This window comes from Parasteatoda tepidariorum, chromosome 1 (assembly GCF_982258835.1).
Source record: "Parasteatoda tepidariorum strain Cologne lab strain chromosome 1, Ptep-v5.0, whole genome shotgun sequence".
In the NCBI taxonomy this organism is placed as follows: domain Eukaryota; kingdom Metazoa; phylum Arthropoda; class Arachnida; order Araneae; family Theridiidae; genus Parasteatoda; species Parasteatoda tepidariorum.
This window is the reverse complement of record NC_141755.1, coordinates 15,319,962-15,347,917: the sequence shown is the minus strand read 5'-3', so window position 1 is coordinate 15,347,917 and position 27,956 is coordinate 15,319,962. Positions and strand designations below refer to the sequence as shown.

The window sequence follows — 27,956 nt, the reverse complement described above, 5'->3', positions numbered from 1 at the left end:
ATCTGTTCTTAAATAGAACTTAAATTCGCAGTTTCATTCTAAAGTTCTAATTATTCTGAAACTCCTGAGTTAAATCTAAATGAGGAAGGGGGGGGGGAATATATATTTGGACACTAGTCGATTTTCCTTAGTTTCATTAGTGAATGAAACTGATTTCAATATTTTCAATCCCGTCTTCCTCAATAGTGATCTTTTGGTGTTTTAATCCATTCTTTACGTAAATATTAATAGGTGACTTTTGTGTCATTGCGCTGTGTGCTTTTAATTTACTTCTGAGAAGGATTTAAAAATGTGCATAAAAAACAGATTGATCTAAAGACCGCAGAGGAAGAGTGGTTTAGGTGCATAAGAGCTGAAATAAAAATGATTACGCGCGGAAAGGATAGGCTTTTCTCCAGTACGGTCATTTTTCACAGAGTAATAACTCACTGGGAGAACTAATTTTTCACGTTATCTATTAGTCAATACTAGTAATCTTCAAAATGGAACAGATGGGGATCTAACTATCCTTTTCGGGAGAAATTGAAGTAAATAATTTTTTTCCTCTTGTCTTATCTATAACAATATAAATAAACTATCAACATAAGTATCAATATTGTTATCTTAAATATCAATGATTATCAGTATAAAAAAGGAAGCGTAAAATGTCATGGATTTCTCGACAATCTATGTTTATATGACAATATTTAAGCATAGCAATTTTTTTTAAATTTCATAACCGTTGTTGAACAGCCTACCATATTTTGAGTTTACGACTACTAATGTTCAACTCCGTTGACTTGTAATTTTGAACCCAACCCCGAAAGCAAAAAAACTCCTAGATCAAATTTTGGGAGAATTTTGACTTCATGGAGGGCTTTTTTTGATGAATATCAACCCACATTTGCGTTACACAGAGCGAAAAACCACGAAAATCTCCCATTGTTAGTTTCACGGCTAGTGGACTTAAACCCATGATCCGTCTACCACTGGGGATATTTTACGTCAGCACTATGGTCGGTGCGAGTCAGGTGCACAATTCGTATGGACCAACCATGGCTGGAATTAGAGTCCAGTTCACCTCATTAGAAGGCGAACGCTTTATCCCCTGAGCCACTAAGCCTCTGAGCAAAGTAATTTCCAGAACACGATTACTTTTAGAATGGTACGAAAATTTGCCTCAAAGATCATTTTAAATTTTGATTTAAGGCGGAAGGAAAAGAGCTTTGTTTTAGCTAACTAGAAATATAATATAGAATATTAGGCAAACATCAAGTTTATTGAAATAAATTTTAGTTGAATTATTTAGAAATATTATTCCGAAAAATAAAATGACTTACTCGAAATCTATCTTCACCGAATACATTTAGTTCCTTTGAATCGTCGTTGTACTTTAATAGGTTAAAATACATATGAAAAATAAATGACACTTTCTCTTAAGCACGAGAATTAAATGATTCGAATTGAGAATTTTCATTAATTATTTGCTGGATGGAAGCGTGTAGAGATTTGAAACGACATCGTTTGTCACTAACTTATGCATGAAAGTTGTTGAGAAATCCTTAAGCGCTGAAATCTGAACAATACATTTTTCGTTTTTAAACTAATAGTTTTGAAACATAGCACAATAGTAAAATTGACTGCTATAAATCTATTTAAATTTCAAATGTCGGAATTTTTCAGGTGTAACATTTTGTTATTTCTTTTTCTCTTTTTGTAAGAGTTTTGAGTTTTGCTGTAGCTTGAATTTAATACCTGTATTTTTAAAACATATTGAGCTTGCTGTTCTAAAACGAAGTGAAAGTTTTATTGAAATCAAAAGAATCAAAGCTTAAATCGTATTTTTAATAATCGAATTTTAATTTAAGCAAATTTATAAGACAAATAATCAATGTTTTGTAACTCAGAGTACTTTAAAATATAAAATAAATATTTAATAGAATAGTCCCGAAATCAGACACGAAACTTGCTTTCTCTGAATAAACCTATCTTTTTTGCAACCGATTCAGATTTCTGATTCCTAGCCCCAAGCTGTGTAATATGGTCTCCATATTTTGGTCAGGAGAGCGGTCTAAAGTTTGGACCCCTTCATGTTAATTTTCTTTTTTGCATATTTCACCATATCTTAAGGTTTATATAAGAACTTTTTAAGCGAATTGAAAAATTTTTGCCCACAGTTAAAATGTTTGTTTATCTAAAGATTACTCCATGCAAAATATCACTTTTAATAAATTTTGTTCTTATTTTTTATTATTTTATTTTATAATGGTTGAAAAACTTTGAATAGTAAGATTGATATTTTTCTATATAATTTTACATGGCAAAATTTAAGCGAAGTCAGTCTAATAGTTCTTGAAAAATTGAATTGAAGGAATGCGGCTTATTATTCACGACTTATTAAACATTAGATTTCTCGGGAAGTATTCAACCGGTTTCGATCAAATTTTGTATTTTACCTAGCAAAGTTACAGTTTTTAAAATGATGCAAAGAATTATACACCTTACAATTCAAATTTTTATTTTATTTTTATTATGTAAAATAATAAAGAATAATAAATATTAAATAAAAGCTATTCTTTTGCATAGAATTATATTTGGGTAAGCGAATTTTATAACTGTATGCAAAAATATTTCTATTCGCTAAAAAAATTCTCAATATATGGCAAAATTCGCAAAAACTAAAATTAACATTAAGGTGTTCAAACTTTGAATTTCTCTCTTGACCAAACTACGAGGACTGTATTAGAAATCCAAATCTGGCGAATAATAGGTATGTTTATACACAGAAAGTACGTTTTTGTGTCTGATTTTGTAACTTAAAATATCTCCTGCATTAATTGTTTAGCATGTTTGAAGTCACCCCTCAAGTCATTAACATTGAGTCCTGGAATATAAAGATCCTATAATTAGATAAAAAGTTATTCAGGGTTGTCCGGTTTTTATTTTGTGCACTGTACATATTCACTAAATTATTATAACAAAAAGGGGGATATTATTACACAAGTTGCCTCCTTTTTCGAGTTTCAGTATGAAAACTAACAGCCAACAATTCAAAAATAATGTTATTAAAATGATGGGATTTTCCTTTTTTTTTTGTAAGCATTATTATTTATTTGCACTTTGTTATTGAGCAAAACAAGAACTCTGTAATGGATATCATTCTGTCCGAGTGATGTTTCGTTGATTGCGTTGGCAATTTAACAATTTATGACCAACCATGGGCCGGGATAACCTGATGTGTAGGGCGCTGGGCCCATGTACGAGAGTTCGTGGGTTCGAACCCCGCCGGTCGAAGACTCCCCATGTAGTAAAGTGACTGATGCACGTTAAATCTGTCGAGTCACAAAAGTCCTCCATGTTCCCATAATAAATCAAAACCTCTGGGGGTACTGGATTGGAGATCAGTCGTTCTCTGATTCAAGTCAAAATTACGATCTGTGGATGAATGAATGGGTCCGCCCTATAAACGGATGTGACGTTTGGTGTGGCAGAAGTCGAATTGTTAGCCATAGCTGGCGCCACTGGAAAACAAGAGCAATCGCCCCCCCCCTCTGATTTAAACAGGCATACGTCAACAACAACATCATGACCATACATGATGAATTTTATAAAAATTTACTTTATTTGATGTGCAAAATATTCAAAGAAATTATATTCCAATTTAGGTATTGGTAACCAATAAAATATACAGCTTTTTAGTTAGAATCTGAAATTTTCTCCAATCCTCAACACCCGGCTGTTCTTTCGGGGGGGGGGGAATCCCCTCAGCAGTTCTCAACAGCCGGTTCTCGTTCTTCTAGCTTGAATAATTTTCATTTGCCTTTTTGATAGCCCGCATAAAAAAATCCTCCCAGCGTAAACCTCATTATAAGTAAATTACAGGCGAAAATTTTGATTGATTTAAGTAATCTAGACAATCTTTCCCAACCTGTGTTTAGGTTTTGTCAAATGTTTCGCAATAGTTCAGCCACCCCTTTGAATAAATTTTGTAAATCACGAATTTGTTTCTTTTTATTATTTTGTATCATACAGTTTTCCATTTTTTTTTCAAGTTCTCCTCAAATGTTTCTAGACGTTTCAATTTTTATTAAATATATATATATATATTTTTTTTTGGAGATTAATTTAGGCTAAAATAAGTGAAAAATATTGTATGTAGCATTCCAATAATTTATGGTTATGAGATACAGCATAAAACACCGGAGTCTTTTTCTGTGCTAAAGGTAAAATATTTCAAACAACTCTAACTTCCAAACAATAATTTTTCAAATTTGCATTTATTTAAGAGAAATTGAATTTATTTAAGATGAATTTATTTCTATTGAATATTTTTATAAATTCAAATTGAATTTATTTAAGAGAAACAATTATTCAGCATTTAATTTACCAGATTAATTATTGAAGAATTTTTGAATATGAATGAACAAAAAAAAAACAACGAATTATCTCTTTTGGATCTTATATTTTAGCATAAATTATCTAACAGATTTTTAATCTAACAGATTTTTTTAGTAACTATTAGACTGCTTTCTATAATTTTTATTTTGTAACCATCGTTGAACAGTCGACTCAATTTAGGATTTACGACTGCAAAGGTTCGACTCCGTAGCCATGTAATTTTGAGCCCAATCCAGAAGACAAGGATACTCCTGGATTAAGTTTTGGGAGAAATTTGCCTTCGCAGAGGACTTTTTGATGGAACTAACCAGGATTTGCATTACGAAGAGAGGAACCACGAAGACCTCCTATGATTAGCCCGATGACAGGAGGACTCTAACCCATGATCCGTCTACCACTGAGGATATTTTAGGTCAGCACTGTGGTCGGTACGAGCCGGGTGAGGAATTCGTATCGACCAGCCATCGCTGGGATTCGAACCCGGTTCACCTCATTGGAAGGCGAACGTTCTATCGCCTGAGCAATCACGACTCTAGACGAAAAAGATTGTAGTATTGAAATACCAAAATATATTTAGAATGAAAAATACCAAAATATATTTTTGCAGTTAAAGTATCTAACAGGGACACTACAGTCTCATCTGCGTCAAAGAGTTAAGTGCGCATCCTTTATTATTTCATTATTTCTGTCTTTAAATTGCAAAACCTATTATCACAGACTTTCTGATGAAAGTTTAACTGATAAAACTTGAAAAAAGTAATTTACTGCTCAATATTTTGTATTTATTACATAATTTTATCTTTACTTTAGGGTAATTTAAAGATGAAAGATATCTTTATCTTAAATATTAAGCATTTTATTCGATACACATGAAGGAACTTTCATGATACACCTGAGTGTTATTAAATAATATTTTTTTCCCTTCTTATGTCATAAATGTATGATAAAAACGTTAAGCTTAAAGAAATAAATTCTAATATAAATTTAAAGTTTTCTAATTTTTTTAATAAGTATTTTTACAGGAAATCTTATTTTGAAACTTTTTAGATCGTTTTGGTTGTCCTTTTCAAGAGCACCTATTTAAGTAGTAAGAATGTGCACATTTAAGGTGCAGCACACACATACACAAAAAGAATAACTAAAAATATTTAATTCTAATAATCAGATTTTCACGTGCACTGTAAAGAATTTTAGAGTACAAATGTAGTACCAACTACTTTACACCAAAAATATTATAGAAGGAAGGATAGTTTCTGGTGTAATGTTCTTTATACTATTTTACACTAAGAATGTTCTTTACCCTACTTAATGTAAAGTAGCTGACATCATTTTTGGTATTCAATAGCAAAAATATTTATAATTACAGTAAGTTAAGATACACATAAGAGTCAGTTAAGTTACTATTACGATACAAGTAGGAATCATTGATTTAGGATGCATTTATACTTTAATTATTGAAATAAAAAAAATTTTCAAATCAAACATACGTGTAGCAAAGAGAGTATATCGAGACGAATTCGAACTAGGCTTAACAGAACGAAAACGGATAGAAATTATGCGAGATAAAATTATTTTATACAATTTTCAGGAGACTTGAAAACCAATATATATATATATATATATATATATATATATATATATATATATATATATATATATATATATATATATATATATATATATAAATAAATAAATACAAGAAAACACTAAGAAAATTAAGAAAAACAATAAGTAACATTTATTGCGCTTAAGCTGCAAGTAAACAGCACTCATTAGATAAGTTCAAAATGAAGAATAAAACAAAGAAAAATTATAGACATATGAAAAAAAAGGGGTGGGAAATAATAAGTAAAAAAAAAAAAAAAAAAAAAAAAAACAACAAACAATATTTTATTTTTTTAAAAAAAAAAAAAAAAAAAACTTAAAAACTTATATATATATATATATATATATATATATATATATATATATATATATATATATATATATATATATATATATATATATATATATATATATATATATATATATATATATATATATATATATATATATATATATATATATATATATATATATATACACTACCGGTCAAAAGTTTGCGAAAATTTTGAAATCTACAAAAAAAAGTTCTAAATTCAAATGTTCATAGAACTGCGAAAAATCATTCAAATGGCATGAAAATTTGAGATGTTCTAAGGTGAACTCTCTACAGTTAGTTACATATGATCAAATTGCAATACTTTGTTTTTTGCGAACTGTATCCAGCTTTTCATCATGAGTTGTTTCTATGGTAAAAAAAGTTGTTAAGTTTGAACACTTGCCAAACTTGCAAAAAAATTTTTTTGTACTTTCTGTTAATAGAAAATAGTTATTTGAACAGTTCTATGTAAGTCCTCAAAATTTCAAATCGATTTGATTTTTTTTGACGAAGTTATGGAATTTTGAAAAACATGTGTACTTTTCTCGATTTTTAAGCATTCCACATTTGCGGTCCTTTGGTCTATACATCTTCGACCAAAGAACTTTTTAATTTTAATGTTTTCTATATTTTCAAATAATTAATATTGATTATAAAACAAATATTCTTATTTATTATTGTAATTATTGTTACTACAAGGAACTTATTATGAATATAATTAAAACAATATCTCATAGATGTCACATTTCATCTAAAATTTGTTTGTTCTTGCAAACGATGCTCTGATATTTGAATCGAAGTCAGTTATGGGACATTTTACAACAGGAATGGAACTCTATATCACTTGAAGTGATTAATGGTTTATTAGAACGAATGCTATACATATGTAGGGCTATAATAAAAGCAAAAGGTGGATGGTTCGAGGAATCTAAGATTTAAATGTTAATTTATTTAATTACAAAATACGAATAAGAATATGTTAAATATTTGACCTGTTGTAAATAAAATAGTTTAATAAAAATGCAAATTTTTTATACTATTGTTATTTTTTTGTTTAGAATTATTTATGTAATTATTGTTATAACTTTTTAATTTAATTTAATATAAAGTAAAAATATCACAACAAAACTAATACAGGTAAGCAATAAATATAAACAATAAATATAAACAATAATAATTACAATAATGAATAAGAGTATTTGTTTTATGATAAATATTAATTATTTGAGAATATAGAAACATAAAAATTAAAAAGTTCTTTGATAGAAGTTGTATAGACCAGAAGACTGCATATGTGGAATGCTCAAAAATCGAGAGAAGTACACATGTTTTTCAAAATTCTATAACTTCGTCAAAAAAAATCGAATCGATTTGAAATTTTGAGGGCTTACATAGAACTGTTCAAATAACTATTTTCTATTAACAGAAAGTACAAAAAATATTTTTCGCAAGTTTGGCAAGTGTTCAAACTTAACAACTTTTTTCACCATAAAAACAATCCGTGATGAAAAGCTGGATTCAGTTCGCAAAAAACAAAGTATTGCAATTTGATCATATGTAACTAACAGTAGAGGGTTCATTTCAGAACATATCAAATTTTCATGCCATTTGAATGATTTTTCGCAGTTCTATGAACATTTGAATTTAGGCCTTTTCTTTGCAGATTTAAAAATTTTCGCAAACTTTTGACCGGTAGTGTATATATATATATATATATATTCCTATTACACAATTATAAACGACTAACGGCGAACGAACGACGTACTTTTTAACGACGAACTTTTGTTTTAGCAAACGTAGAGCAACATTGAAAACAACAAACTCTTTATGCCTTGTATTCAAATCTACCTAAAGCAAAATCTAATTGATTTGATAGTTTCTCTAAAGTACGCTAAAAATCTTTTTTCAAAAGAGAAAATATTTACCGCATGGTGTGAAAGCGCAAGATCTTGACGAAACTTTTTTCTATTATAAAAGTTATAGATTTATTTACTTTCTTCAAAATTTATATGAAAGCTTTTTGAGGGGTTAATTATAAAATAAAAAGTGTTCATTCACACAATTTTTTAGGTTGTTTAACATCAAATTCGGAGATCTAGTACATCAAAGTTTTTATAGCTCACTAAAATACAATCTTAATGGCTCCAGGATCAAGGAAATATGATACTTGATTTGAGAAACCAAATTTTTGTTATGAAATCTGATATAAAAACGCATTTTTTCTGAATAAATCAATTTTATAATTCTATGCAAAAGTCTTTGATTCGCATAAATATAATTCTAGAAATATGCCGCTGTTTAAAATCCGGATTTGACGTAAAAATTATATCTTATTCAAAGATTGTTCATTTGGGGCTGATTTCGTATTTTAAAATATCATATGCACCAATTAATTTTGATATTTAAAGTCAATTACTCGAACTGTAAAAATGGATGATAGATTAATAGAACACACATCGTATATCTGGAGTATTAGTTGACTTTTCAAATCTTCAAAATTTGGCGAAAATCAGAGATCAGATTTATACACCAGTAGTAAACATTGAAAGTGAATTAATGCATTAAAAATTTGTTTAAAAACAATTCTTTAAACTACGTTCAGAAAAAAACGAAAAAGTAAAAATAATTTATTCAAGAGTATTTCAAAAAATATAACGCAATGAAAACTTTTAAAATGTAAAATAACGCTACAAGACTGCTGAGTCCTGTAAAAAACAGTCTTCAATCCCATCTATAAAATAATAAATTCCACACTTTTTACAAGATTTTATAATAAGATTATTTAAGGGCAAATGTATCTTTTCTTGATAGATCACAGGGAAATATTTTTAATTTGAGAAACTTTTGCAGACTTAATAATTTTTTTTATATGTATATTTAATTTTAGAAATTTTTTATAATTGGATTTTTTTCAGAGATCGACTTATATACCCGACATACCGAATAATTGGAAATGAGTAATCAAAAATAAAGAACCAAGTTGAATGGTTTGACTTTTATGCCTAGATTACGGTAAATAACAATTCATCTAATTATTAGATGAAAAGTTGTTTAAGCTTTTAATTTTGCATACTGTTTACCAATGGTTTTAATATGCTACTTAAGCGCTGTTGAATTTACTTTAGTTTAAATTCTTTATTATCTATTAGTGTAGTAAGAATCATTAAGCAGTAAAATTTTATTTAATTGTTTTTCGTTTTTTAAATCTAAGTTAATTTCCCCCCTAAATATTACTATAAATAATGTGCATAATTATTACAAATTATATCCATTTATTGATAACGACGTAATTATCATTAGTAACGTCGAATATTTTTTCAGTATAATTATAGACAGTTTTTCCCTCCTCTATTTGATAAAAAAATAAATAAGTTATTAATGTAAGTTACAATACTAACAAACAACTGCTTAGAAGTGACGTAGAAGAAGACGTTTGAAATAATCAGAACAAGACAGAAACTGTATGTTTTGAAAATAAACACTCTGCTCACAGATATACACACATATGAGCTTTCAACAATGCTATTGTTCATTATTTTTAAGCTCAAGATCAATATTTTGTGGAGAAAAAAATAGAGCAGAAAATAATTCATGGGTAATGAAAAATATGATGCAACACTTACGAAAAATATGGTATTTTATAAAAATATTATAGCTGTATTTGAACCAACGATTTTATCATTATAAGATAAAAGCTTTGATCTGTTATTCAAATCACAGTTGAAGCTTTCGATGCATTTATTTTAGGTAGTTGATATTTGCTATGTTTTTCGATTTTAAATTTAAATAAATTTAAAAATTATTTTGGTAAAACTATTTTTAATAACATGAAATATATGTGAATAAGGCAAAATAGAGTGAACAGAGAACAAAAATTTACATAAAAATGGTCACTGTAAAAAATTTTCGTATATGTTAACACTAAAAGTGGTGGCAATTACTTTACGTCAAAAGTGCTATTCTGAAACACTGGTAATGTTCTTTCACACTACTTGGTGTAAAGTAGCTGCCACCATATTTTGGTATTCATTAACAATAATATTTATACAATAAGATAGGATACACACAAGAGCCAGTAAAGTTATTTTTACGACACAATATAAAATAAGAACCATTAATTTAGAACGCATGGTACATTAAATCTTAAGAGGAAATTAGTTTGTAAATCAAACATAGGGGTAGCACTGAGAGAATATTAAGACTAATTAAACCTAGGCTTAACAGAGTTGAAGAGTACTGAGAGAATATTAAGATGAATTCAAATTAGGATTAACAGAGTAAAAGTGGATAGAAAGTACACATTATAAAAGTATTTAATACAGCTTACTGAGATTTAAAAATAAAAATCTAAATATTTTTATTACACAACTAAAAACATACATACATTTTTAAGGGTGAACTTTCGCTGTCGTAGATGCATGGCAGCGTGGAATTTCCACGAACTCGCGATCAATTGTAAACATTTTACAGACAATATAAAAAAATGCGCCTACGTTTGTGTTTTCTTAAAGCGAAAATATTTAACAAATTGTGCTATTGCATGTGTGACTTGGTGCAAATACTTTTCGTTATAAGTGTTTATACTCTTTAAATTATATAAACTGCTTAAATTATACACTCTTTAAAATTATATACACTGTAAAGATTTTGGTGTACAGTTGCCACCATTTTCGAGGTTAACTAAATGCATTTTAAAATACATAACTGTAGTCATTAGGCAAATATTTTTATGAAATTGGCAAAATAGCAATTGTTTGAAAGATTTAGTGCGAATGTATTACTAAAATGTGCTTATCTTTTAAATAAAATGTTTTTGCAATAAAGCCATTAAATTGATTCTAATGCGCATGAAAATAAATGTTATCAATAAACAAAAAAAAAATGAATAAATATATACATAAAATTATAACAGTAAAAATATAAATAAAAAATGTGACCAAATGCGCTGTACAAATTTTTAGTCAACCTCAGCACCAGAAACGGTGGCAACTTTACACCAAAATGTTCTACAATGCTTGATTTGATGTTAACTTTAAAAAAAAGTGCTCTTTCAAACAATTCTTTAAGTTGCACAAAATATAAATAAATAAACTTACTCATTATTTTTGATCTAATCATCGAATCTCAATTGAAAAAGTCGTATTTTTAAAATTGGATTTTTATTGAACTATTCGACCGATTTTGCTGAAATTTTGTATTTCACTCTTAAAAATCGCATTTTTTAAAATAACGTAAAAACTTGCAATCCTTATAATTCAAAATTTCTTCAACTTTTATTAATTAAAATAATAAAAATAACAAATATTTACTAAAAGTTTTATTATGCATGGAATTATCTATGGACAAGCGAATTTCAAAATTGCGTGCAAGAATTTTTCAATTCACTTAAAACGTTCTCGAAATATGGCGGAATATGCAAAAATTAAAATTAAAATTATAGGGTTCGAACTTTGGGACGCTCTCCTGACCAAGCTATTTGGACCGTTTCCAGAATGCGGCTATTCTCTATATTTGGAGAAACAAAAATCGAAACCCGACGAAAAAGGTATGTTTATTCTGAGCAAGTACATTTTTGTGTCTGATTTCGTAACTTAAAATATCGCCTGCTCTAATTAATTTGCATATTTGAGACCACCTCCTAGAACCATTAAAAGTGAGTGCTAGAACGCGAAAATCTGATCATTAGTTCAATCGTTGTACAGGTTGGTTCATTTTTTTATTTTATTTCGCGCACTGTACACCGCAGTTTTTATAGTTCAGTTTCGGTTTTTTAATACAAAGGTTTTCTTCAGGCCAAATCACAAAATAGAGCATTTTCATAAGTCCATTTTCACGCCATTTTTCATGCTACTTTGACATTGTTCTATTTATTCGTAGAATAAATGTATCTAGTTGGGGAAAATATTTAAAAATCATATCTTACATTCTTTTAGAATATGTTTAAGTTTCAGGAATGTTCACTTAAGCAGTTTTAAAAAGGCTTTCTACTCAACTTTAAAGCAAGCAAAAAATTATCTCATTTGAAAGTGTAAAAAAAAAAAAAACTCACAAATTATGCATAATTCAACGTATTTTTTAATAAGTGAGATTTAGCAAAAAATGAATAAGAAATTAAAGTAAGAAGGGCAAAATATAATAGTTGATATTTTTTGTTTTCTAAAATCATCACTTCATTATAATCACTATTATTAATGTTAAACTCTTTATTAATATCAAGAAACTCATTTATTAAAATCTATTTGAATAATGACATGTAAGAAAGCTTTATATCCCCACCAGGAAAACAATAGCTGAGAATATTTTGTTGGGAAAAAATGGACAAAATATTTTCGTCATCTAATAATCATTACGTATTTTTATCTTTAAAGAACTTTTGCATAATAATATAGCACTACATGGCTTAATTTCATAACGTAAGACAAAAAGTTATAATTCTCATGCTTTTTTTCTCTCTTGCTTTAATGCGAGCTTTTGTTTTATTTTTTGACAGTTCATTACTTTGGCCTTTTTTAAGATATTACTATATAATTTGCATTCTTTTCCTCTTTAAGACGCTTACGTGGGAGAAATAAAATAAAAAGCTGAATTAATTGCATTAAGTATAGACAATATTTTGTATTCTACAAGAAATTAAAACTGTGTTTCTGTTTTCTTCAAAATCCAATCACAAATGTTTTGAAACCTTTTTCATTTAATTTTAATTTTTTTTCTGTAATAATCTTCAGCATTAACTTTTTAAGCCACAATCACTAGTCTTTTTAAATACAAGGTGTTTCTTAAAGACTACTCTTAATATTTATGTTTAGATTCCTAATCAAAAAATAAAAGGGAAAAAGTATACACATTGAGGATCGCTAAATAATATATAAACTTGTAAAAAATAAAAGCTCCATCGAATGTTGACAAATTATAGTAAAAGAAGGTGGTTTCATAAAAATAAAATGCATACTAAGGAAACGTTTACAAAACTGCATATTAAATGCATGTTTACAAAAATGCATATTAAGGATGGTCTTAATGGAACACCCCATATAAATTAATTTTAGTTTAAAGGTGTATAATAGTGAAACAATTATATTTCCTCTCGAAGTCGATCAACTGGGTATAATATGACATGCGGATAATAGTAAAGTAAATGTGAAGTTCGTTGAAAAAATTATCAATTTTCATTGTAATAAATTGAAGTCTGTGTTTTTTCGTACGGAAAGTATCAAGTCATTTGCATTCATTGAAACTTAAGAACATACTCAATGTATTAATAATAACAGATTATAAAACTCAGTAGATGAAGTCAATATGAGACACGTCTCTCAAATTTCGACATAATTTTTTTCTAAATAATTAATATTGTTTATCCATAAGCAAAAAGATAAAATAAAGACAAGACGTATAGTTTTTTTTTGACACGAATTGAGCAGATGAACGCTAACATATTGAATACACTTAACAAATTAATACAAAAATAGGAGCTGAAATACAGTGTGTCCCAATGAAATAAAGACATCTTGATTTTGAACCGTAATTGGACCAATGAAAACCAAAAACGCATATTTAGAATGTACAGGTTATTCATAATTCCCTCCGGGCAGGAACTGGACTATCGCGTTGATGTATGTCGTGTGACCAAGGGTTCATACATAGAACAATGTAACCCTGTAATGTATGTAAGTAAAACTTGAATAGTTTGGGAATAATTTCATATGTTTATTTTTTTCATATTCGTCCTCTTTTGTTTACTATGGCGCTTCGAAACCCCGGAGGGAATTATGAATAACCCTGTATATATATCAACACATATTTTCTAGGTAGAAACTTACTTATTATTATTATGCTTACGTATTAGTATGGACCTCAACTGGACAGGAATAAATTAAAAATAAGTAAGAAAAGAAGTGGAAAAAAGTGTTCTGTCGAAATAAAGTCACTCTTTATAGGCAATGTATACATCATGTTCATAAACAGTGGCGTACGCAGAATTTTTCCAAGGGGGTGTTCATAATTTTCTGAAACTACTAAAAAAAATTCGAATCTGTAATAAAGCACTATTATTTCCCTAATTTAGACAGCTAGACAATTTTGACTTTTTATTTAGACAACATTGTTTAGTTAAATTTTGATTTGGATTCCAGAATCATCGCGTCAAGATCTCGCGAATGACAGCCAGTCTCGAAAACTATACTGGCAGGACAGAAAGGAACCAGTCCGTAACAGTATCACGTGAATTTGGTTTCAAAAGTACAACCCTATTATAGTAAATGTTTTTTCAGCATTCTGAGAAACACCGTGAGAAAAAAAAGTAGGAATAAGGCTAATAAAAATATGTAGTCTTACATAATAGCTCGCATAATTTCTACTAAAATTTTTATTTTTGCCATTTTGTCTGAGCTCAAGGGGGGTGTTTAAACCCCTAAACCCCTCCCTTGCGTACGCCACTGTTCATAAATGACTTGAAATATATGTTGAGTACCATTTACTATACCACGAAAAACATTAGTATCAATAGTATCCTTGGTTTTAAATGATGTCAGCGTAATTCTATTCTGCGTAAGTTTGAAACTGTTCATTCTTGGCATGTGAAGCCCAACTAAGAGAATATCCATCTCCACGTTTTTTTGATGATTGAGGTCATGGGAAAGAAATACCATTCATGTCAGGCACCATATTATCCAAAATTATCAAGATTTTACATCGTAAATGGAGGCATAATCCTGCTGGAAAATCCAACTTAGGTCATTAGTTCTCTCTGAAAATGGCAATAAATGGATTTCTAGTTTCTTTTTCTTCATAATTGGTAGTTTTAATGCTGCCTATAAGAAATGCCATTTTAAGCTTACAACCATGGCCTAGGTCTTCCCTCATCACTAAGCCTTTTTACTGTCCAACTGAGAAGTTATAACTGAGGAGAAATCTTCTTCCTTTACCATTGAAATAGCATATAAAGCTGTCTAGACGAGAACATTGAATTCTTATTTTTTATACTCTCCTTTGATAGTGGATACCTCTCATTTTCAGTTGCTGTTAAATTCCTTCATATCGCACATTGCTCGTACAAAATATAAAGCAAAACAGTAGAGGAGAGAAACATGAGGAAAGGGACAATAATAAGAAAGCTCAAGGAAAAATTTCGTCTATAGTTGTGAACTTTACTTGGCTTTTTCCCCAGGCCGCATGAAGACTACCGGCTACCGAAGAATACCAGAAACTCATTTACTGCCACGTACTGAGAGAATTTGCGTACCAAATTAAAGCAAAACAACACCTTCTTTCGCGTTGAAAGATCTTCACGGATATAGTTTTTCGATAATAAGTTGCATGTCATGAAATGGCCGACCCTTTACCGCATGACCAGAATTTCTTAAAAAAACGTGACAGAGTATTCTTAACATATATATACGAGGGTTGTCCATAAAATAAGGTTCCCAACGAATTTTCACAATGAAAAACATGTTTATTGGCATTGAATAATACATGTTTGGAGAGCTTAGACTTCCCTCTTTTTTTCGGCATAATCGCCGTTTAGATCAATGCATTTTTGCATGCGGTGTACCATCTTCTTTATGCCTGAGTCGTAGAGCTCTGCCGCCGCTCCGCGAAGATAGCTTAAAACAGACAGAATTTGCTTAAACTCCTTCGGTTTTGGTGAGCATGGATGCTTCCACTAACGGGATTGTTCTTTTGTTTCCGGTGTCATGTAGTGGACCCAGGTCTCGTCCCCAGTGACAACAGAGTCCAAAAATTCCTTGCCATCGGTTTCGTAGGCATGAAGAAATTCGCAGGCGGCTTCAACACGTTGCCGTTTGTTGTCATAGTCATCCGTCCGCATTTTCGGGACCCACCTTGCCCAAACCTTGGCATATCCTAAGCGGTCTCTCAGAATGTTGTGAATGCAGGACTTACTGACAACAGGGATCATCTCGCTGAGGTCCCGAACCTTCACCCTTCGATCTTTCAGCATTGCTTCTTCCACTTTCGCAATCGCTTTGACCGAAAACGATGGCCGGCCAGAATGTTGTTCGTCATGGACGTCTGTAAGTCCGTCTTTGAATTCTCTGCACCATTTGCGCACAGTTTGCACACTCATACACTCTTCCCCGTACGCCTCACAGAGTTGGGAATGAATGTCCACCGGAGGAGCGTTTTTTGCATTCAAAAACAAATCACAGAGCGTAATTCGCACCTGGCGTGAGAAACAAATGGAAGCTTTATCTTTCACGGCTACCAAGACAAGAATTAACGTTGTAGATACCTCGTCGGGGCGGGAACTGGGACAAAGGGAGCTAAGTTACACGCCAGTCTCAACAAATCCCGCTTAACAGCGTTCCTAGCATCCGCAGCTCTTTGGGAACCTTATTTTATGGACAACCCTCGTATATATATATATATATATATATATATATATATATATATATATATATATATATATATATATATATATATATATATATATATATATATATATATATATATATGTATATATATATATATATATATATATATATATATATATATATATATATATATATATATATATATATATATATATATATATATATATGTATATATATATATATATATATATATATATATTATATATATATATATATATATATATTGTATATATATATATATATATATATATATATATATATATATATTAAGTTACATCGCATATTTCCAGTCACATATAAATATAGCAGTGATTTTGGCTATAATCAGAAATGGCGTTACATCTCTGAGACACTTTTTTCCTCCTCAATCTTTTTTTCCTGCTTCTGATGGAGCAGACTCCTAGAAAATATGTATTTGAATACATAGATTTTCTTAATATACATGTTTCATTTTCATTGATTTTCTTTGTGTCCGGTTATGGCACAAAATTCAATTGCCTGTATTTCATTGAGACACACCGTACATTTGAATAACAGTGAAAAAAAAATATCCAAAAAGATATTTGCTATAATTTTGATCAAGGCAAAATCAGCTGATGTTTTTATTTTTTATTTTGATATGTTTGACAAGTGCTATACTTTTGTAATCACACCTTTACCTTTAAACAAGTGTTGTATTATTGTAATTACTTTTAAATTTTTGTCAAAATACTGTTGGGTCTGTACTGCAGTAAATAATTTTGTCCTTTTTTTTTTTAGTAAGTACCAATCAGGGAGAACCACTGAAAATTTCCAAGAATTTAATGTTGAATAAATTTTTACAACTAAAGCGACAAAACCAGATTCAAAACTAAAAAATGAAATCTTGAATTTTTGTTTTAATACTAAATGCAATTGATTCTATTTTAATTTCTTTGTTTTGAAAAGTTTTTTTTTCTTGAGTACATAATTAACAATAATAAAACCAATGGTCTTCAACAAGCGGATTTAAGCCTGATAAGTTACGTCGAAAAATCAGTGAATTTGAAATAATAATTAATCTTTTGACAATAAATATTTAAAGCCTTATGTCTTTCAGAAATTTTTTTTTAAGTCTACTAATACTGAAGATTTCTCTAGATTTTAAAAGAACGATTAAATTACTTTCCCCTTATATACCTAAGCTCCTTTCTTTCATACATGGATAAAATTTTTATTAATCTGATTAGTTTTATTATCCTGAGAGTTTAGTAAACAAAACAAGTTTAAATTAAACACAATTTGTACAAATGTAACTTTAAAAAAAATCTATTTTTAGTGTATATATATAATAAATCCATTTAATCTATTTTTGTTATATTTTAACGGAAACTTTTCTTCGAATTAATTCCATCGCAGAATAGAATAGCTTTAAAATGTTTATTTCTTAAATTTTAATGTTTTATTATTTTGTATTATTTTTTATCCTCTCCTTTGACCATGGATAACTTTGTAGGATAGTTTTTTTTAAATGTTCCTCAAATATTTAAGAGTTTAGATTTATATTTAATATTTTTTTAAATATTTTTTCTTAATGAAGTACAAGTTTTGAAAATATAACAATTTTTCACAGCATTTAAAATAAAACTTAATTAATAATGTTTTACACTGATAATATTTTCCTCGAAAGGGTGACCAAAACTTTATAGTAATTTATTGAATGGTTATTTTACCATATAAAAATTTGAGATATTTTTAAAACTTGAGCATTTATAAAGTTAATATTTAAAAAAACTGCTTACTATTTTAAGCATAAATAAAATAATTCAAAAAGTAATCAGTTATTGTATTACCACAACAGCTCGTTATGGAGGTTAAAGCTTAAAACTTCACAATTTCGTGACAAAGGGAGTATTTATGGCATTATCTTTAGCATCGCGCATAGGCCGCCTCCAATTTCTAGAGAAGCTGGTACCCATCGTTCTTCAGCTACACTGTTAGAAATTTCTCGGAAAAAATGGTTAAATTACAATTTATTGAATGGTTATTTTACCATATTTAATCAAAACAGTCAAATAACCTTAAATAAAATGGTAATCAAACTGTTAAGTTTGAGAAAAAACTGTTTACTAACTGCTTTCACCTAGTACGGTTAAGCAACCAGAATTTTATCGCACCCTCTAGAACCACCTAATGAATCTAATTAGTTCTTTGCAACTGCGTACATGTCATAGCCGAGCGGGCTTATCAGTCAATCTCATGACCGGCAGAACTGGAGTTCGAGTCCCAGTGTTGACAACACACTATTTCCTCCATTCCCTTCAACACGTGAAGAATTTCCACCGTCCGGCACTCTCCAATGACCATTACCTTACGAAAACCGAGCTCCTATGTCTAGTTAAATAATAATAATAAGTTTTTTTAACGTTTTTAAAAAATGATAGTAATAAATGGTTAAAAAAACGATTTAGTTTCGTATTTATGGTGTTATAACCATACTTTTGTAAATGGTTTCAAAACCATAAAGGAAAAAAAATGTTCCTTTCCGTAAACTTTACGGTTAATCGGATTTACAGACAGCTGCCAGTTATTTTACCATAATTTTAGAATGAAAATTTTAAGAGTGTAAGTAAGCTTCAAGCCGTAATGGAAAACTAGTCAACTTTTTATTTTCTGACATAGCTAAGTTAACTCTTAACCGAGCTTAAAGCCAAGACGTAAAAATTTTCCGCTTATTCGCACTAAAACAAAAACCAATTCTGAAGCATGTAAAAAGGTTTCTACCATTCCTCAAGGAAACAGAAAGTAATAGAACGTGTTGAACCTTTTTCCTGGCTTTGAAGTATGAAGCAAATATTTACACATTGAAGAAGAAGCAATCAAAAGGGTTCTCCAAATTCTAGTTATGTACTGGGGATCGAACTCAAGTCCTTCACATTGACAGTTGTGTGTCTGAGCTACTGAACCATCATGGTTCTATTATTTATAACTATTGGTAGAAAATGCATATTTACTATGCATTTTACAAATGTGTTTTTAATGAACTCTTCAATATTTTAATGAATAGTTCTTATTGAAAAAAAAAAATGACGGAGCATTTGCTTAACTTTTGATCAAATGATCGAATTTTTTTCGCACTAAAACGTAATATTAATAACTTATCGAGGAGCATATATAATAACATATATAAATTTTTTGATCAGGCGTTCTAAGTTGTGACGTTTTAGTTCTTCAAACACAAAACACGTACTTCTCATAATAAACCAATAATAGTAAATTACTTTAGTCGCGGAATTCGGATTCCTGTCCCTCAAAACAACAGTATTAATTATAATGCAGTAAATGGTAAAAAATTTCAGCCCCTTATTATTAATTTTATTTATTTGTTTATTTACTTTTTTTGTTTATTTTGCCTTAACCCTAAAACTATTTGAATTAACCAAAACATTTTTGAAAAAATTGCTCATGAATATTTATTATTCTCTATTTTAATTTTAAATAAGTGTTAATTTAGAATGCACATCAAAAACAACGATTAAAGGAAAGGAACAACAAATGATCGACCCACAAATATTTGTATCGAGCTAGGTATGTGAGCCATCGTTTTTCTAGCGATAAATTACAAAAGTACATTGGCTACAACCTCTTATATCAGTTTAAAACATGATACCCATGAAATGTGAAAATTTATCTGTCAAACAATAAAACTTAAAAAGAAATTTAAAAATTACCTTTTATGTACGCAAGAAAAGTTTGTTTCCATGTAAGATATTAAGTTCTAATAAATTAAACAGTTGATTAATTAAGTCTTTCTTAAGTAAATAAAGCAAATATATAAAGTCACGGACACGAAAATCGGAATTAAGGGCATCAGTTAATTCCCAAGCTGGTTGTAGAAACTTCATAACATGTAAATATGCAAAGAAAGAATATAAAGTAATTGACGTATTTAAAGCGTGGTAAAAACTTGCGAACAATATTAAATTAAATTCCTTCTCATTTTTGCTTCTTATTTAACAAAGATTTCTTTAACGAATATTCGATCCCGAAGAAAATGTAATTTATTAGATTTTTAATTTGCTATTGAGGTGTTTACAATTTTTTCTCAATATCAAAAGGCTCTCAGGAGAAAACAGTTTCTGTGGGTTTATAAAAAATGCATTTAAAGTGTGTAGCTATTAATTTAGCATAATAAAATAAATTTAAAACGTTGTAAAAATTTAGTATACTTTACATTTTTAACAGTAACAAGATTTAGGAAAATTAACAATTCGTGTAATTTGTATGCTACCACTCTATTTAGATGCAAATTTTATTATTTCCGATGCAGATTATTTCAGAAAACTATTTGTCCTAATTAATTATAACAATGCATAATATCTTCTCACCTTAAATCCTCCCAAGTCTCAGTACAGTGATGCTGCAGATTCATGGTAAATAAATAAGGAATATTATAAACTTCATTCTGTATTTGCCATTAAACTTGAGTGAAAAGAATTGTCTATGTAGGATAAAAGAAGTCTTAATAAAATAAGAAAAGAAAAATGTAAGGCAAAATATTCCAGAATATAGTAACTTTTACCGTATTTCTCATTCATGATAACACAATAAAGCAAGCTCATTTTTATAGTTGCGTTTTAGTAACTACTTTTGGTAAAACTAACAATAAGATATGGTATTTATTACCATGCTGTTTAATAGTAAATTTGGTAAAATTTGGTAATTTTATCATAATACCTTCGGGCATTGCAGAAAAACCATTTATTCGATTACATTTACATTTCAGTTTAGTATTTGTTACTGTTGTATGGTACTAAGAATTAGAATTTAGAAAAACAGAATTTCCGGTAAGCATGTTACCATAGCGAATGTTAAAATTAGGAAATGAGTGGTTTAAATACTGTATATTTTGGTATAATTACCAAAATAATGGTTTCTTTAACTAGAAATGTCTTTGAAAGTAATTTAGTCAATTTTTTTTTCTGAATATAATACAGTTGGAGTGATAATTTTTAATTTCTGTGGTGTAAGTAAGTTAGAGGACTCATCATCTGTTTAATGACGTCCGCTAACTTCGGTGCCTCTATAGAGAACAGACATCTATAGAGAACTATAGAGAACAGATTTTAGGTTGTCTCAAGTGGCATCATTCCCAATTCCAGAACATGTGGTGTGAGTGCTGGGCACTGCGGGGGATATATATGTCCTGGCCTTGTCCATGAGAATTTTCACCCCTTTGAAATGTTGGTTCTAAGTCTATTTTTCTGCTTTGTTAATAAAGAATAGACATGACTGAAGCCAAGTTCTACCATATGTGAGTTTGAGAGTGCATTTAAAAATGGAAATGCCGCATTACAAAGTTTTGTATATTTTTAGGTAATATTTTCATTGGTCCAGAATTTACTCACAGTTTAATTATTTCAAATTATCTTTGCTTCAAGAACAACTAAAAATCAATGATTACATCTTGTTGATATTTTTTTACATAAGCAGAAAGTGGAACGATAATCCATTCCGAGATAGCCATATCTTCAATATCTCTAAATCCTAATTTAAAATTATCGTTTGGTTCTTAAAATTTTTGCGATTGAATAGCATTGCTGGTATTCATTCATAAACTCCCGTGTTCAAATAGACTCTTAATTGTACAATATTGACCTACTAGATCGAATCAATTAATAATTATACTATATCGATCCCGACCACTTTTTTCTACAATAATATATATTTTTAAGTATATATTGTTGTAGATTCAAAAAATTGTGTATTCAAAAAAAATATATATTTTTTCATTTAATCACCTTTGCTTAGGCATGTCCCAATGCTCAGAAGTAAAACTTATTTAAAACTTTAAATGCATTCTCTTGATCTAAAACAATTTTGCAACGAATTCTTCTACTTATTTTACATTTTCTATTTAAATTAAGCAAAAATAGTTGTAAACTTATTACTTTGCAAGCATAGAAAAAATTTACGTTAAAGTAAAAATGACTAAAGCAGTCCTAAACATGAAAGCATTTGCTACAAATGACATGCGACAAGTAATTAAATATTAAATTTCTTTTAAACAGAGTAAAGAAATAGCCTCACTAATTTTCTTCAGCTTCCAAGCGTAGATACTAGCATATCTAAAATTTAATAGAATTCGGAAAGAGGAAAAAATCCAGTGAATTCGAAGACACAATTTTCCGACTTTTCTATGTTTCAAAGGAATTCTTTGACTTAAATAATGGCTAGGAACCTCTTTCAAATTAAGAAAAAAAAAGTCGGTATTTTTCAGTTTTTATTTTCTATTTCATTTAATGTCTGTTGATGAAATTCAAACTAAATATTTATTTTCTTCAAATATTAAATAAACCATTGAAGCTTATGTACACTTTTAAAATTCGAAACAAAAATTGTAGGAATACCAAAACTGTTTAAGAATGCTTTTAATCATCAGATTTATTAAAAGTTCAATTAGCTATTTCCTTTAAATAATTTTTAGATAGGAATAAAATAGAATGATTGTAAGTATCTTTGCTTACACACCGCTCCTTGTAAGCATTCTTTTCCAATGAATGTAATAAAGTTTTTTAAGGGTTAATAAAAAGATACGCCCAAGAAGAGTGTCAAAAACGATTATATAGTTGTCAAACTTACGGTTATAGAGACAGAATTTAGAAATTTTCAAAAGGTAATTATTTTTTCCTCATTAAAACGTGGTTAGCACAGTAAATTTGTTGATGCAAAATGTAGTTTGTATTTATAGCACATAAATTAGCGATGCTAGACAGCGATGAAGAGAGCAAGGTGTATCATACAATTCATTGAGCTTTCTTCTTTCGACCCGTTGTTTTCTGAGCAAGTTCTGAGTCACTGACACGCGTGAGGATATTTTTAAAATACTCTTTTTTTGTATACTAACTCACTGAAAATGCTTCAACTCATTGTGAAATATATTTTTTACGATGAGGACCACATTTATGTAAAATAGCAATTGTTGGTATTTTAGAAATTCTGTCAATGTAACCATGACAGCAAGAGCGGCATGATGGTTTTAACACTACACTTGAGTGTACATTTAATAATCCCATGGTTGTGTCTAATCACGTGGTAGTGCTTGGTGTGATAATGTTACAACTTTAATGCTTGCATTTATTATCACCCTGAACTACTTTTCGTATCAGGATTAATTGTGTGATTCCAAGCTACGCCACGTGTGTGTGTCAAATCAGATTAGTTGATCCACAGGTGACGTTATTTACAAGTATACAAATGAGAGTAAAGTGAATGAACTTTTTTCTTCTATTAATAAATCGCGCAATTATCTTTATCATCTATATGTTTTGAAGATATTCAATCAGTAAGTGAAATATTAAATCTCTGGTGTTTTTTGGATGCTTAATTTCTTCATTAATTTCATTGTAATCTTGAATATAATATTTTTAAGCATTGAGAACTAGTAAAAAGTAAAAATAATTTAACTGAACTGTATGTGTATATAATGTGAATAATAATAATAATAAATAGTATCTAAATAGACGGTACCTTAAAACACCGAAAAAAGAATAACTAAAGATTGTGAATTGTTTTTGCTTATTTTAAATGTTTTTTTTTTGCACAAAATTTTTTATTAGTTTCTAACAAAAGAATCTAAGAAAAACCATTGTTTCCCACTGTTTTTGGAACATTTTTGCTGGCCAGAAAATTGCCTGGTAGGATCCAGTATTCAGACATTATTTTAATTATCATTTTGATTATCATCTGCATAAAATAAAATAAAAGTCATAAAGGTATTGCTTTCCTATAAAATATATAATAGTATTCTAAATTTGAAGGTACTTGAAATATTCTTTTAAAATTTTATTCAGTCATTATTATGATTTGAATTTTAATTATTTTATAATTAAAGAATTTAAAAGTGAAATAGTTGTTTCTTTACTATATTATAATCCCATGATTACGCCTCATTTTAAGATAAAGTCATTTTAATGGTGTGTAAACTTATTAACCATTTTACAATTGTAATTTTTGATGCACATTACATTAATATGCCATCATAAATTACTGGTAACGAGAATACCTGGAGAGAATAAGAAACTGGTAATAGATATTGGGCATGAAATGCACAATATGCACTTCATGCACAATATGCTGCATTCCCACATTGTATTTAATATATCAGCCTGTTTGGTAAGTGAGGATAAATAAAGTACGGTTTTGAACTCTCAAAATTTGTAATAACAATATGCCTTTAATTTTAATGTTATTTTAAGAATGATTGCTAAGCAAAATTATTTATGTTCACTTATAGAACTTAATAGAATCATAAGCAATATAAATTCGATAGCATTTCGCCAACACAAGTAAATTCAGCCATTTTATTTATCTGTTTATCTATTTGTATTTTTTAAAAAATAATCGTGATTTAAAGGTAATGATTGAACAATAATAATAAACAATTGAATTTACTTGGTCCCTGTTACTTTACATGGACAACTTAATCACCTGCTCCTGCGAAATGGAAAAGTACCGTGCGAGATCCTTCATACTTTTTACCAATCAAATTAATTTAAATATTTCACGTCCATGTTGGACGTGAAGAGGAGGCACAAGCGTAAGCAAGCAGAACTCTTTAAAGTACAGTTATTTCAGGTCAATAATTTTAACTTTCGTGGAAAAAACTGTTTCATATTAAAAATCAAAAATTATTGCTAAGCAATCATCTGGGTTAGTGAGCAGTAGCGTACAGGGGGCTTAACCCCCTAGTAATAAATAATACTTTAAAGTGTCCAAAATATCTTTAATGTATAAATTTAATGCAAAAATTTAGTTTTTTAACCAGTTCCAAACGAAATTTTTTTTTTTAACTCTGTTGTTTCACCCAATAATGAATATTAACATCGATCAGTTGCAAGAAGTAGACATTCAATTGTCTTACAAAAACGCTCATAATGATACAGAATTTATTATTGATTAATTTATGCACATTTCAAATTTACAACTACAGATATTTAGAACTCATTAATGCATAAAGAAATTTCAAATCATTAAATTTGCAACAAAATATCCGTATAGATATTCGAATAAATATTGGATGGATGTAAACAAGCCATTTTCTTAAAGTAATGATTCTTCTTTTTAAAAACATGAATAGTCTCCTAGCGCAAAGATAGAATATGTTTTATAATTTGGTATTTGCTTTCAGGTAAATATAGAGAAAGAAATACCAATTGTTTGTTTACATTTGCTACATCATCAGTCTAAATTCAGTCTTTTTATTTTGGTAAGCATTCGAATCCTTGAAGGAAAACTTTTTCTAACTTTCTCTGCATCAGAATATTTTCATGTATCTATAAAACAGAAAGATTTTATTTATTTTTAAAAAAATGGATGTTCATGGTAAGCATAGAAAAAACTATAAACACCAACACTTAAAGTTCCAACTATAATAATAGTTTTAAAAAGTTTGATAATAAAACTAGAGTTCAAGTATAAAAAAAAACATTTTGAATAATAACAACATTCATAGCAACTTATATTTTAAACGGTAAAACAAACGATAACGATAAACAACTAAAGATTTTTTTTATGGTACAAGTGTTTACAGCACACATGTGGAAAAATAAATACAAAAATTTTAAAATCCAAGGACAACAATAAATGTTAAAAATCAGTTCAATTATGAAAATAATCCATTTCAAACAATAATGAGATTTAGAAGAATATGAAAATAAATTCATATTTTTGTTGCATCTTTTAAAATATTTCCATAAAATAAATAATATTTTATTTTAAGGAAAAGAGCTGTGCGTATTGCTTTTTTTATTAATTTTAAGATAATTATATATATATATATATATATATATATATATATATATATATATATATATATATATATATATATATATATATATATATATATATATATATATATATATATATATATATATATATATATATATATATATATATATATATATATATATATATATATATATATATGAATGAAAATTGTTTATAGGACGTATCATGTCTAATCTCCCCAAAAAAGGAAAGTAGAAAAAGCCGCCAACCTGAAAAAGATTCAAAAAAGAAATGCAAGTTTCTTCGTAATGAAAAACAGGAAGAAAATCGGTTAAATTTCCCTTGTAATGAACAAAGCCTACTTCGGATTCTAATTTTATTACAACAAATCCCTAAAATAATTAGTTTTGTGAATCAGAGTCTTGAAAATATATACTACCTTGATTTTTGTTTTAAATTTAAGTTCTAGTCCTTTAATGGCTTCGCCGTTAGAGGTCGCCACCAGTCTAAAGAATTTGGTGAATATTTGCAAAGTTTAAATTAATTTACATCTGTTTTTACGATTTATAAGTGATTATAAGTTTATTAAATTGGAGGGTATAGTCGAAAAGTTTATTTAAGTTAAAGTCCTTTGATCAACAAATCATTCGAATCCGTTGAAAAAAAGGTATGTTTTTTGAGAGAAAGTACGTTTTTGTGTCTGATTTCCTAACTTAAAATGTCGCTTACACTAATTAATTAGCATATATGAGGTCACCATCTCTAACCATTAGGATTGAGTCCTAGAACGTGAAGATTCGCTCATTAGATCAAAAGTTATTCAGGGTGGTCGATTTTTTTTCTTTTTTTGCCCGCTGTGCATTTTTATTTTATTTTAATCACATTTTCATTACTTAAAATTTCGCACATTTCTAATTTTGCAAATTCAAAATTTTAAGATTTTACGGAGTATCTTAAAAAAGAAAAAAACAAATTCATTCAAAAAGCGGAAAAAAAATTGTGAATGATGAATGACTTTGTTTGATAAGTATTGATAAGTAATTATAAGTTTGATAAGTAAATATTTTTTATGTATGTATTTTCAGAGTGAAAAAAAAAGAACATGCCATCATCACGTTTCTATGTGGCAGGAATGTTATTGTTCTTAATGATGCTGAGCTTTGATATGAAAACTACAGAAGGTAGACGATGTACCAGAATTTGCGAGAAAGGGAGATGCAGACCCGTATGCTCTCGTTCTATGGAGTAAGTTTTACATAAATTTCCACAAAAACTATCGTACCTAGGAAGAGTTGTCAAACTGAAACGAAAATTTAACATGCAAAAGTATTACGTTGATATAAGTAAGAAATTAAAAAAATCAAAGCCGAAAGATCATTTATTACCAGAAAGGATGCAACTGAGTGGAGGTTTTTAGCTCCCTCTTGGGTCCCTTCCGGTGATACGATCGGACATTGAAGCATGTAAGTTCCTTAGGCTATCCTGCAGCGTCTCGACCTACAGTTGCTGTGAAAACATCGATA

The 27,956-nt window shown here is 28.8% G+C and overlaps 1 long non-coding RNA gene across 4 annotated transcripts in view; it reads left to right on the top strand.

Annotated features, from left to right (window-relative positions):
• The window catches only part of LOC107444229 (uncharacterized), a 76,310-nt gene that overhangs the window by 34,607 nt on the left and 13,747 nt on the right, over nucleotides 1–27,956 (top strand). For 2 of the 4 annotated variants that reach the window (XR_001584104.4, XR_001584105.4), the window contains exons 2-3: nucleotides 25,835–25,912; nucleotides 27,519–27,678. This is a non-coding gene — a long non-coding RNA (uncharacterized LOC107444229). The remainder of the gene's footprint in view (nucleotides 1–25,834; nucleotides 25,913–27,518; nucleotides 27,679–27,956) is intronic. The other 2 variants (XR_001584108.4, XR_001584107.4) reach the window with 1 other exon arrangement.